Source organism: Bos indicus x Bos taurus, chromosome X (genome assembly GCF_003369695.1).
Source record: "Bos indicus x Bos taurus breed Angus x Brahman F1 hybrid chromosome X, Bos_hybrid_MaternalHap_v2.0, whole genome shotgun sequence".
NCBI lineage: Eukaryota > Metazoa > Chordata > Mammalia > Artiodactyla > Bovidae > Bos > Bos indicus x Bos taurus.
Window position 1 is genome coordinate 82,537,082 of NC_040105.1, and position 12,296 is coordinate 82,549,377.

Sequence of the window (12,296 nt, forward strand, 5' to 3'; positions counted from 1 at the left end):
ACATTTTTGAATTGAGCATTTACAATGGCTGAATATTGTGGTGGGTAAATTAGACCTCAGTAAAAGAATTATATACATAATATTTTAAAAATCTTTAAAATATCATTTTAATATATACATAATGTTTAAATTTTAGATAATATGTATATAATAATTTTAAAACAGCTACAAAAATCTTTCACCTGTGCTGAGTATGCCATGTAAATCAATGGCACATCAGAAATGCAAAAAATGATCTTTTTGGTACTCAACATTAGAGTACTTAAAATGAAATTTGACATTTTTCTTATTCATAAAATTATGTACAGAATTTTGAGGGCTCAAAGTACTGCTAGAAGTAAATTGAAAGAAATTTCTACTTGCTAATAGATCAGAGAAGCAATTTCTTATTGCTTCCAAAAGAATTTTGCTAAAACATGAACAATTACTGTCAAATTCAAATAATCCACACTTGAAAGCTGTTACTCTAAACACTTCAAGTCTAGAGAAGATATTGACAGTCATAATCTCCAAAGAAAGGCTGTTGCTCCGTGATTCTATTATGAGGAATAAAGTTAAATAGTTGAGAGAAATTACTTATATGTTATTCCAAGTAGTTTTGCATGACTCTGATTAGCTAATAAAAGTAATTGTGCTCATGAAAGCTTTCAGTCCAAGAGATTTCACAACTTCAGATTAGAGAATCTCTAAAAAGCTTAAACTGTATTATCAAAAAACAAATCCCACATGAATTCATATATTTCCTGTTGGTAAGAAGTTTAAAACGTATTAACATTAAATATGAAAACTACTCTCTGTTATTATCTACAGTGCTAAAGACATAATTTCTTTAAATTGCTTCTAGATTGAATTTTGAAGTAAGAGTATTCATATTTCTTCCTGATGTATAAATTTACACACATACATCAATTAATTTAACAATGTAGTGGTTAAGAGCACTTTGGAAACTAACAGACCATCACATATTACTGTACATCCTTATACAATTAATTTCACATTTTTGAATTTCAATTTTCTTATATATAAAATGGAAATCATAATAAGACAACACACAGAATATTGTAATGGCATGTGGTAAGTGCAAGGCATATAAATATTAATTGAAAACTATAGTCATACCCTATACATTATGTATAATATTACTTTCAATTACAATGTGAATTATTCATGACAGACAGGAGTTTCAATCATATATCTGTACCCAAAGGAAATTATTTCCTCTGAGTTCCATTTTATTTATCTAAAACATCCACATACTTAAAAATATATGATAATATCTGCCTCATAGTATTATTGTGAGAATCACTTGGAATTACATATGCAAAATGACTAGGATAGTTCCTTTGTTGGAATAAACACACTGAATTATTTTCTTCCTTGTCTGAATGACTGAGGTAGTCCCTGAAGAATATGCAAACTGTTGTAATAACTTAAGGCTGAAGTTTAAAGGCAGCAAAGTTCCTTAGAACTTGTGGTCATGGTAGCAAGGAGAGGATTTAATAGTTAACGCTGAGAAATGACTGAGGGCTTCTGTTGCCTTTTCAGGCTGAGAATTGATTTAAGTCATTTTTTGTAGCTTTCCCTACTAGTCTAAAAACACTCGCTTATTTCCAACTGTGTATCTTCAGTTCTCCTTTTATCTTTCCACCAGGTTCCTTCAGTTCTCTAGATGAAGGTTTTGCAACAATGGCATTTTTGCCATACAGTGCTGGGCTGGACTGGAGCGGGCAATGGCCCCCCACTCCAGTACTCTTGCCTGGAAAATCCCATGGACGGAGGACCTGGTAGCCTGTGGTCCATGGGGTCGCAAAGAGTGGAACACAACTGAGCAACTTCACTTTCACTTTTCACTTTCATGCATTGGAGAAGGAAATGGCAACCCATTCCAGTGTTCTTGCCTGGAGAATCCCAGGGACAGGGGAGCCTGGTGGGCTGCCGTGTCTAGGGTCGCACAGAGTCCGACACGACTGACACAACTTAGCAGCAGCAGCAGCAGCTGGGCTGGACAGTTCTTTGCTGTGGGGGACTGTCCAGGGTAATTGCAGCATGATGCTTATAGTATTCCTCCCAAGTGATGTGGCATTCTTCCCTAGCCTCCTCTTTTGACCCAGCTCCTTCAAAAAGAGTAGCATGTTTTGTTTTGTTTTGCTTTGTTTTTTGTCCAAAACATTTTTAATTGGTCATTGTTCAGTCGCTAACTCATGTCTGACTGTGCGGCCCCATGTACAGCAGCACACCAGGCTTCCCTGTCCTTCATTATCTCCCGAAGTTGGCTCAAACTCATGTCTATTGAGTTAGTGATGCCAACCAACCGTCTCTTCCTCTGTCACCCCCTTCTCCTCCTGCCCTCAATTTTTCCCAGCATCAAGGTCTTTTCCAATGAATCAGCTCTTCACATGAGGTGGCCAAAGTATTGAAGCTTCAGCTTCAGCATCAGTCCTTCCAGTGAATATTCAGAATTGATTCCCTTTAGGATTGACAGGTTTTATCTCCTTGCAGTCCAAGGGACTCTCAAGTGTCTTCTCCAACACCACAATTTGAAAGCGTCAATTCTTTGGTGCTCAGCCTTCTTTATGGTCAGCCTGACACATATTTGTTTGGTGTTGCCTATTGTTGCTGGGAGAAATATCAATAACCTCAGATATGCAGATGACACCACCCTTATGGCAGAAAGTGAAGAGTAACTAAAAAGCCTCTTGATGAAAGTGAAAGTGGAGAGTGAAGTAGTTGGTTTAAAGCTCAACATTCAGAAAACGAAGATCATGGCATCCGATCCCATCGCTTCATGGGAAATAGATGGGAAAACAGTGGAAACTGTGTCAGACTTTATTTTTCTGGGCTCCAAAATCACTGCAGATGGTGACTGCAGCCATGAAATTAAAAGACGCTTACTCCTTGGAAGGAAAGTTATGACCAACCTAGATAGCATATTCAAAAGCAGAGACATAACTTTGCCAATAAAGGTCCGTCTAGTCAAGGCCATGGTTTTTCCAGCGGTCATACATGGATGTGAGAGTTGGACTGTGAAGAAGGCTGAGCACCGAAGAATTGATGCTTTTGAACTGTGGTGTTGGAGAAGACTCTTGAGAGTCCCTTGGACTGCAAGGAGATCCAACCAGTCCATGCTGAAGGAGATCAGCCCTGGGATTTCTTTGGAAGGAATGATGCTAAAGCTGAAACTCCAGTACTCTGGCCACCTCATGTGAAGTGTTGACTCATTGGAAAAGACTCTGATGCTGGGAGGGATTGGGGGCAAGAGGAGAAGGGGATGACAGAGGATGAGATAGCTGGATGGCATCACTGACTCGATGGACGTGAGTCTTAGTGAACTCCAGGAGTTGGTAATGGACAGGGAGGCCTGGCATGCTTCGATTCATGGGGTCGAAAAGAGTCGGACACGACTGAGCGACTGATCTGATCTGATTATTTTTCACCTATTCTAAGTTTATTATATATATTCTTACATGCATTAGAAAGAAATAAAATTCTATTTGAAGTTAATAGCTCAGAGATGACCTCCAAAATTGGTTACTTTTAGTCACATTTTCATAATATCTGAACATGCAATAGCAATTGTTTGGAGAAGACACATTATAGTGAGGCTGACAGGTAAACCTCATTCTTTTAGCCTTTGTTGATGGTTATAAACAAAATAAAACAAACAAACAAACAAAAAAACAGATCAACAAGACTGGAGGACTTATACTTTGAGAAATCCAGGTCTCTTATAAAGCTATAATAACGGAAAAAATGTAGTATTAGTAAAAGTTTATGCAAAGTAACCAATTGAACAAACTAGGGTTCAGAAACAGTCCCACACTGCTTGTATATATAGTCATCTGATTAATGCAAAAATGACACTAGAGTGCAGTGAACAAAGGAAGACCTTTTCAGTAAATGGTACTGAATGAATGCGATCTTCATGTTTGAAAAAATATCTAGATCCTTACATCATGCTATACACAAAAATCAATTCCAAGTGGACTGCACATCAGATTTAAAATAAATTCATCTTTGTAAACTTGGAGCAGCCAAAGACTGCTGAAACAGAATCCAAAAAGCATTCATCATAATGTATTATAAAACAATGATAATTAAGATTGTATTAAAATTAAGAACTGCTGTTTGTCAAGTCACCATTAAAAGATCAGAAAAAAACCCTCACAGAAGATAGTCACAATACTTATATATATATATAAAAAGGCTTGTACCCAGAATATTTGTTGGACAGTGATAATGAATTCTTGTAGGATGCCAATAATGAAAAGGTCAGAGAATCCAAGAGAAAAAAAAAATCAAGGCTAGAATAGGAACTTCACAAAAGAAGATTCACAAGTGACTAAGGAACTCAACTATATTACTCAATGAACTACATATACACATCCACCAGAATTGTAAAGTTTGCAAAGAATGATAATACTAAGTATCAGGATGTGGAATTAGGACTCTCCTAGTGCTAGTAGGACTGAAACTGATACAACCATTTAAGAAAATTATTTGTCAGTAACTACTAAAATTGAATAAATGCACACCCAAGACCTAGCAAATAGACTCCTAGGTATATCCAACAGAAATAAGCACACATATTGACTAAAAGACATGTACTAAAATGTTTATAGTAACTCTCTTCATAATTATTCCAGACTATAACAATCCACATGTTCATTAACAGTAGAACGTAGTATAGTCACACAGCAGTTCTGTAGAGCAATGGGAATAAATTACAACCGCATACAACAGTCTGTACAAGTCGCATATACAAAATTTTGAGTGAAAAGCAGAAACTGAGAGTAGGCAGGTTGATAAGAAGACCAGGGGTCCCTAAGGAGAGAGGGGTCTGGGGTTCTCGAGGAGGAGATAGGGGTCTGGAATTCTTAAGAAGGAAAGAACAAACTTTTTTTTTTTTTTTTTTTCCTCTACATTCCTAGTCTTAGTCACATAAAATTTTTTTTTCTTTAAACCCGAAACTGATAATTACATAACAAACAACTCAGTTTAAACTCTGTACTAGGGATTATATAACAACAATGTATCCTGCTTGAGGACAGTTCCTCCTTCCTGAAAACCTTCTGACTAATCCTGATATTTTAGCATGTAGATTATGGGAGTAGGTCTGGTAGGATGTTCTATTGTTAAATTCTAATCCTGTTATCCTAAAAAATGTAAATTGTGGGAGTGGGTCTGGTAAAATTTTCACAAACTTGAGACATTCTTTTGATTTATTGTAATAACTAATTAAAAAGTATATAATTCCCTTGCTAAAGACTAGTGAGTGGGGCACTCTTCGCCCCCTTCTGATGTTTATGTCAGAAGCTTTCTCTGTCCCTTTTCACTGTAATAAAACTTGTGCCACACAAGAGCCCTGAGTGGTCAAGCCTGGTCTCTGGTCCCAAAGCTAAATCTTCTTCGGAGATCACGAATCCGACATTGTTCACTGTAAGCTATCAAAACCAAAAAGTTCATTGTACATGATTCCATTTATATCACATATAGAAACACACAAGTGTTAGATGTCAAGGTTTTTACCCTTGGTGGAGTGTGGTGATTGTGATTAGAAGGGATTATGAGGGCATATGGGATCCTGATAATGTCCTATGTGTTCACAGATAGGTTCATTTTATGAAATCTTTCCAATTCTTCTGCACGTTGACTAGATTCCATATAAAGATGAATGAACAGTTACCCCCACCACTTCCAATTTTCTCTGCAACTCCTGAACCACATGCCAAAAATGCTTTCAGCCAATTATTTGTTCTATCTTGTGCCAAATATACAGTCACCTTCCTCTTAGGTTTCTCAGTTACCTTGGCATGTGGAAAAGATACACCTTCTATATATGCTCAGTGGTTTGCTCTAGTTTAGTGCTTTGCATATTTTAATATCCTACCTGCATTTCTGTCTGCAGCTAAATTCTATATGTATGATTGGTTTAAACATTTTTGATTGAATATATTAGTTACTATCTTCTGAATGTGTCACCTCCCCTCCATATGGGTGATATTACAAATAATAATAATAAGGCTGAGCTGTTAAATACAAATAAGTTCCAAGGCACAGTGTGCTGTCTGTCACCTTTATTAATATAAATGAAACCCTTCCATTTGCATAGTATTTAGAAAAAATGGTCATAACAAGACACTTTAAATTATATAAATGCAAATGAGTGTTCCAGAGGTTTGTTACACTGTTCTAAAAATATATCATTGTATCAAAATTTGTGTGTGTGTGAGACTGTATTTGTTTGCTATTAATTCTTGTCAGAAATAGAAATAATCAAAGACTTTGCTTGAGATAATTCCCCATTATAAAATATATTGTTGTCTTTTAATTAGGCGAATTTAACATTAGTGAATATTAAAGCTGAACTGTAATCTCATTTTCTGTTTGAAAATCACTATGCCGGGAATCAAGTTGAGTTAATATAACCAAAATTTATACTCTAATATGTCCCCTTAAACAAAGTAGAGACACAAAATTATTCTGATGTAATGGTCCAAAAAGTGTATCCATATCTAATGCTCTGCCACTTGGCTCTTCTATTTTATATGGTATAAAATTTGGTCTGTGATCTTAGAATTAAATTCAATATTAAGCATGCTGCTCTATTCTCAGAAGTGTGACAAAGAATAAATGCATTCATGTGATAGTTTGTTTCTAACTTCCCTGCCTCTCTCAAAGCATAAACCATATATTTCGGGGTAGGCTCAGAAATTTTAGTCATTCACTCCAGATATTTTATCAGTCATTGAATTCTGCTCATTCCGCTTTAGGAATGTTTCTTTACTAGTATTTCTGTTTCTAGAACAATTACCTCAATTCATGCCAAAGTGCATGCAATTTCCTTCTCTCAACATCATGACCATGTGTGTGCGGTACTTAGTTGTTTCGTCATGTCTGACTCTTTGTGACCCTTTGGACTATACCTCACCGTGCTCCTCTATCCATGGGATTCTCCAGGCAAAAATACTGGAGTGAGTTGCCATTTTCCTCTTCCAGGGGATCTTACCGACCCAGGGATCAAACTTGAGTCTCCTGTGTCTCCTGCATTGCAGGAGGATTCTTTACCAGCTGAGCCATCAGAGAAGACCATTGTACTCATGCTCCAAGTAAAAGATGGCTCCTCCTTTTTTAAATGATATTTCACCATTTTCAAACAATTTCTATTTAAGCTACTTGAATTACAACTCCTCCTAAGCTTCAGTTATTCTAGCTGCCCTTTTTGCTATTATCTTTCCCCATTCTCTTCAAAAATCATTCTCATGATTTTACTTTCCAGTTGCCTTAGATACACTCTCTTCCTACTTAATAAGAATTTCCTCAATTTGCTTCCTCTATATTTTAAAATCTTTGCATCCTGCTGCTCTTTTGCTCCCATTTCCATGATATCTCCAAGGATAAGCCTTCCTCTTGTGTTCAGCTGGTGTAGGGATTCAACACGTATGCCAAAGGATTTGTTCTGCTCTCAGCTCTCACATAAAAGCTGCTTGACTTTGGGCAAGTCACTTACCCATTCTAACCTCAGTTTCTCTGTTCATAAAATGGGGACATTGGATACTTAGATCATTACTTGTTCAACTTACCTCACAGGATTGTCATGGAAAGTACTTCATTCATTCATTCAATATCTATTTATTTGGCATCTACTATGTGCCAGGCAAACACTATCATAGATTCTAGGGATAGATCACTAAGCAGACTGCTTTCATGAGGCTTACTTTCTACTGAGCCCTGACATTAAACACATAAACAGACAATTTCAAATATAGTAACAGATGGTAATATTTGTTTTGAATAGAAATGAAGGTACTGGAGCCGCTGCAGCCAAGTCCGGATCCCACGCCGTGCGCCTCCGACGCCCGCCCGCTCGACGGTCACTCCCGGTTCCTTTAGGGTCTAAGTCCAAGATGGCAACTCTCAAGGATCAGCTGATTCAGAATCTTCTTAAGGAAGAACATGTCCCCCAGAATAAGATTACAATTGTTGGGGTTGGTGCTGTTGGCATGGCCTGTGCCATCAGTATCTTAATGAAGGACTTGGCAGATGAAGTTGCTCTTGTTGATGTCATGGAAGATATACTGAAGGGAGAGATGATGGATCTCCAACATGGCAGCCTTTTCCTTAGAACACCAAAAATTATCTCTGGCAAAGACTATAATGTGACAGCAAACTCCAGGCTGGTTATTATCACAGCTGGGGCACGTCAGCAAGAGGGAGAGAGCCGTCTGAATTTGGTCCAGCGTAACGTGAACATCTTTAAATTCATCATTCCTAATATTGTAAAATACAGCCCAAATTGCAAGTTGCTTGTTGTTTCCAATCCAGTCGATATTTTGACCTATGTGGCTTGGAAGATAAGTGGCTTTCCCAAAAACCGTGTTATTGGAAGTGGTTGCAATCTGGATTCAGCTCGCTTCCGTTATCTCATGGGGGAGAGGCTGGGAGTTCACCCATTAAGCTGCCATGGGTGGATCCTTGGGGAGCATGGTGACTCTAGTGTGCCTGTATGGAGTGGAGTGAATGTTGCTGGTGTCTCCCTGAAGAATTTACACCCTGAATTAGGCACTGATGCAGATAAGGAACAGTGGAAAGCGGTTCACAAACAAGTGGTTGACAGTGCTTATGAGGTGATCAAACTGAAAGGCTACACATCCTGGGCCATTGGACTGTCAGTGGCCGATTTGGCAGAAAGTATAATGAAGAATCTTAGGCGGGTGCATCCGATTTCCACCATGATTAAGGGTCTCTATGGAATAAAAGAGGATGTCTTCCTTAGTGTTCCTTGCATCTTGGGACAGAATGGAATCTCAGACGTTGTGAAAGTGACTCTGACTCATGAAGAAGAGGCCTGTTTGAAGAAGAGTGCAGATACACTTTGGGGGATCCAGAAAGAACTGCAGTTTTAAAGTCTTCTAATGTTGTATCACTTCACTGTCTAGGCTACACAGGATTTTAGTTGGAGGTTGTAATTCATATTGTCCTTTATATCTGATCTGTGATTAAAACAGTAATGTTAAGACAGCCTAGGAAAAAATCAATTTCCTAATGTTAGAAATAGGAATGGTTCATAAAACCCTGCTGGATGACAAGGAATGGTTCATGAAACCTTGCAGCTGTACCCTGATGCTGGATGGCACTTACCTTGTGTGGTCCTAAATTGGTTTGTCAAATAATTCAACTTCTCAAGAGGTACCACTGCCCATGTTGCAGATGCTACAGTTGCCCTTCAAACCAGATATGTATTTACTGTGTAATATAACCTCTGGTTCCTTTAGCCAAGGTGCCTAGTCCAACTTTTTTCCCTCCAGTTGATCAATTCCTGGGATCCAATGTACAAATCCAGTATTGCATGCCATGTGCATAACTGTTCTAAAGAATCTTATGTACTGTATGTATCAGAATAGTGTACATTGCCTTGTAATGTAAAAAGGGAAGATTACATAAATAATGCAGCCAACTAAGTTACACCAACTAAAACAATAAATAAAGCTTGAACAGTGACTACTCTGTTAATTAAGATAAAAAAAAAAAAAAAGAAATGAAGCAGGATAAAGTCAGAGAGTAACCAGGTGTGACTAGGGAAGTCCTCTCAGACAAGATGGCATTTGAGAACACACCTGAAGGAAAAGAAATTAAGCCACAACTATACCTCCAAGGTGAGCATTCCAGGGAAATGAGAAGCAAATATAGTAGCACTGATGTAGGAGATTACTTGGTGTGTTTGTGGAATAACCAGGAGGTCAGTGTTGCTACAATAGAGTAAGTGGGGGTACCCTGGGAAACAATAGAGAATGATGTCAGAAAAGAAGTAGGTAGGGCAGAGAAGATCCTATAGGAAAGTCTTACAAAACATGACACAAGGGACTTCCCTGGTGGTCCAGTGGTTAAGAATTTGCCTTCCAATTCAGGAGGTGCGAGTTGGGGAGTTAATATCCACGTATCATGTGGCCAAAAACCCAAAACATAAAAAGGAGAAGCAATATTATAGCAAATTCAATAAATGGCCCATATAAAAAAAAAACTTAAAACATGACACATGCATAAAAATGTTATAAAAGTGAAGTCGCTCAGTCGTGTCCAACTCTTTGTGACCCCATGGACACCAAGCTCCTCCATCCATGGGATTTTCTAGGCAACAGTACTGAAGTGGGTTGCCATTTCCTTCTCCAGGGAATCTTCCCAACCCAGGGATCGAACTCAGGTCTCCCACATTGTAGACAGAGGCTTTACCATCTCAGCCACCAGGGGAAAACAAATGTTATAATATGGGTCCAAGTGAGCTTAATTTGTACAATTAATCACTATTACCAGACTTATTCAATACCAAAATGATTTTTAATTTTTTCAGTTTTTAAGATTACCTTTTATATCTTTAGTCTTTTGCTTGCTCTTTCTTCTCTCCCTGGAAGTGTCCTCCTATGTTTCTCTGTCTAATAACAAGATCCTTTTATCAACTATACCTTTCTCAGATCATTCATAAACTGCCTTCTGCCTCTGTTGAAAAATGTACCCTTGGGAAACAGCTTTGACTAGCTGTCTCCCTTGCCTTACTCATTCCCCCATATCTTATACCTGTGCAGATTGCTATAGACTTGAACTCTTCAGTTTTGCTGGGACTGCAAGCCTTTTACCTACCTTTCTTAGTGTCACTGTGGTGCAAATTCTCATGACTCCTCTTCTAAACTAACTCATTATGTTCCTAACGGTTCTTCATTTATCTCAACTAATTTCACATCTCAAAGCTGAGTTAATTATCTCAAAGAACAGCTCTGATTTCAATTACTTTTTATTTTATTCTATTTGTGACACAAGCCAAAACATAACAAAGAGGAAAATACATAATTCACAATATCATTACTGCTAAAAACAATTTATTTTATGACAGTCTCCTCTAGTCCTTATTGATAGGAATATACAACTTTCCAGAGCTACTACTAATCATAAATTTTGTATTCTGTTTGGTTCATTTGTTTCCTTTTAAGAACTTGTGAATATTGCTACATGATCTCCAAATTATCTAATCTAATGATTCCATAATAGTCCACTGATTTGACATTCTATAATTTACTAAAGTGTTCACCTACTGTTAGATATTTAGGTCATGGAAGGGATTTCATTTGCCTATTTAATTAAGAGCAATTTCCTTTGCCTGGCATCAGAATTACTTCATAATATCTTTTCAGCTTTCTCTGTATCTACTTTCATACCAGTGCTTCATGTTCCTGCCAAATCATGTTATTTCTCCAGTTTCTCAGATCATTTTATTGTCTCAAAATTTTATTCGAATTATTCCTCTACATAATACGTTCCTGCCTATCATCTCCTTTTCTTGAAAACCTATCCAAACTTGAAGGTCTAGTTCAAGTATCACTTATTCCACAAAGCCTTAGTGATTTATTTCCCTCCTTATATATTGATCACATCCCTGCCTCATCTCAACTAGTGTGTGAGTTCACAAGTTGCTTCAGTCATGTCCAATTCTTTGTGACCCCATGGACTGTAGCCAACCAGGCTCCTCTGTCCGTGAGATTCCCCAGGCAAGAATACTAGAGTGGGTTGCCATTTCCTACTCCAGGAGATTTTCCCGACCCAGGGATTGAATCTGCATTTCTTATGTCTCCTGCTTTGGCAGGCAGATTCTTTACCACTAGTACTACCAGGGAAGCCCTTTCTCAACTAGTTATTTGCTTTAAAAAACAAAAGCAAAAACAAACAAAAAAATAACATTTTTTTGGCAGTTTTTCACCCTGTCTTGTATTTTTAATAAGTTATATACTTTGTTGCAACTGTAAACTATCAAAAGAAGTCAACTGGCTAGCTTTCAGTAAGTAAGAACAGCCTTATAATGTAAGATAATTTATTCTACAAACACTTCTATGACACATTACTTTCCAGGTACTAGTTTAAATATTTTTCACAGATCAATTCATTTATTTCTTGTATGAACACACTGGGCGGGGGGGAACCTCTCATCCCAGAATTGTGTAGACAATGAAAATATCATTCAATAATTAAAGAGAAATATAGATATTTCCTGGAGTAGGAAATGACAACTCATTCCAGTATTCTTGTTTGGAAAATTCCACAAATAGAGGAGCCAGGCAGGCTACAGTCCATGGGACTACAAAGACTTGTACATGACTGAGCATGCACACACACACACACACACACACACGCACACACAGATATTTTGTTGTTGCTCAGTTGCTGAGTCATGTCCAACCAACTCTTTGCAACCCCATGGACTGTAACAAAGCAGATTATCCTGTCCTTCACTATCTCCCAGTGTTTGCTCAAAC

General features: G+C 37.7%; 1 pseudogene across 1 annotated transcript; it reads left to right on the plus strand.

The window, feature by feature from the left end:
• The first annotated feature begins 7,802 nt into the window (after positions 1–7,802).
• On the plus strand, positions 7,803–9,428 carry LOC113887325 (annotated as a pseudogene). The gene has a single exon (XR_003509704.1). The product of XR_003509704.1 is annotated as an L-lactate dehydrogenase A chain pseudogene (transcript).
• Positions 9,429–12,296: the final 2,868 nt, after the last annotated feature.